Source organism: Suncus etruscus, chromosome 1 (assembly GCF_024139225.1).
Source record: "Suncus etruscus isolate mSunEtr1 chromosome 1, mSunEtr1.pri.cur, whole genome shotgun sequence".
NCBI classification, from domain to species: Eukaryota; Metazoa; Chordata; class Mammalia; order Eulipotyphla; family Soricidae; genus Suncus; species Suncus etruscus.
In genome coordinates, this window is record NC_064848.1 from 95,212,509 (window position 1) to 95,214,486 (window position 1,978).

The following is a 1,978-nucleotide window of genomic DNA, read 5'->3' on the forward strand; positions in this document are numbered from 1 at the left end:
GTGTTCCTAGGGTTTATTCCTAGGACCTACTTCTACTTATGATGTCATGTGGAAATATGATACAATGTCCTGTGGGTTGGTATGTGTATGTGCATATTCCCATACAACATGAACACATATACTGCATAGTCTGCCTATCTTCCACACATACATATACAGATAATTATTTGTAGTTCAGTTTAAAGCAATTCTAATATACCACTTCCACTTTCTTCACAAATAGGGGAGAGATCAGGAAATATAAAGGCTAGTTTAGTGTGACAGAGATTCTTTCTCTTTGTACAATGTGATGGTTAATTTTCTTCCAGAGTTCTGTAAAGGGCTGACTCACGGTGACTTTCATGAGGAGATTTGGTACTCTCTCACACACTCATTTTCAAACTAGGGAAGTAACTCTAATTCTGAAAAGGACTTAAGAAATTTCCCTCCATTTTTTGCTATCATCCTTTGCTATTTTTGCTGATTACTCAGGTTTATCATATTAGGGGAATTCTTGAAAAGACTGCCCATATTTCCTGAGCCTAAAGAGCTTTTCAAGTTATGTGATTCCATTTATCCTAATCCACCCATGGAACCATCAAACCCAGAGCCCATTAAGAAATTAAGCCTGTTAGGCATTCATTAAAGTATACATGTCCCCAGAATTGATTGAATCTGCTGAACTGGGCATAATGGGGGTTACGAGTAACCTTCCACCTCCTTGAGGACCTACATAATTCCTAAAAGATGCTGAGGTGTATGGTATGGAATTGTCATTTGTTGGGTTTGACCAAAGTGTACCACCACTTGGGCTCATCTTTATTCCAGGCATTTCAGGGCCATCTAAAGCATTCAGTGCGGGGGTGGGGTGTTCTCATTGCACTTCCATGGTTCTGTGGTCCTATGGACACCATTTCTCATGAAGGAATCATTCCCTGCATTGACCCACTCATATTTGAATGTCCTTCTCAGGTAGGGTTTATTCCACTGGGAAGTAATGGCTGACTTCCTGGGATATCTCCAAGTGCCTGATTAGATATCCACAGTGAGGGCCTTGGACCTCCAGGTATCAAGGTGACATAAAAGGCTGACAGAACCCTGGAGGTACAGGTCATGTTAGCATGCTATCTCCTGGAGGAATGTTTCCTACCACTAGTCTAGGAGCTGCTGCAGCACTATAATCATGGAAGGCTATTGCTTCATTGAATCTTTACGCATTTTTCATCTTTCTGGAATTGCACAGTAGAAATCCCAAAATACACACCACCAAGAGTGTAAGAATCCTGGAAGTCCTCCCCCAAAGTGATGGTATTATTTTTACCAATATTATCTATCTATGATAAAAAATGTTTGGGCTGGGGCAGAAGTGATAGCACAGCAGTAGGGCATTTGCCTTGCACGTGGCTGACCCAGGATAGACCATGGTTCGATCCCCCGACATACCATAGGGTCCTCCAAGCCAGGAGCGATTTTTGATTGCATAGTCAGCAGTAAGCCCTGAGCATCACTGGGTGTGGCCCAAAATCAAAACAAAACTTGTTTGTGCCAATTTCTGAGCTCCTACATGGATCAGATATTAATGTATATGGAGTGCTAACTTCTCCCAGGCCTGACTGTAAGATGGGATAGTGCTGCTGTTAGTCTTGCTTTAGCCGTACATGCGTGTTTTGAGAGCAGCTTCTACTGTCACACACACTTAATCCCATCACAGTCTCAACTCAAAGAATGGCTTTCTTTAAATATTTAAAAATTGGTAAAATAGAAAAAGAAAATAAAGGCCACCTACTCTTCCCTGGTAGTCTGGTCCGAAGGACCAAATTCTGTAATTAAAGTGAAATAACTTAAACAGCTGAATTTCAGTTGAGACTAAATGACAGACTGAAAATTCTGGGAATGTGGATGAGCTGAGTCTCCAGACACTCATCTGCCATCATAAAACCAAGCAGTATTCTTGCACACTTGACATCTTTCTGGGGGGAAATGGGCCCCTTTTGTGTGT

The 1,978-nt window shown here is 41.6% G+C and overlaps 1 pseudogene; it reads right to left on the reverse strand.

Moving 5' to 3' along the window:
• Window positions 1–362: 362 nt before the first annotated feature.
• On the reverse strand, window positions 363–1,639 carry LOC126001903 (single-stranded DNA-binding protein 2-like; annotated as a pseudogene).
• Between the last annotated feature and the right edge of the window lie 339 nt (window positions 1,640–1,978).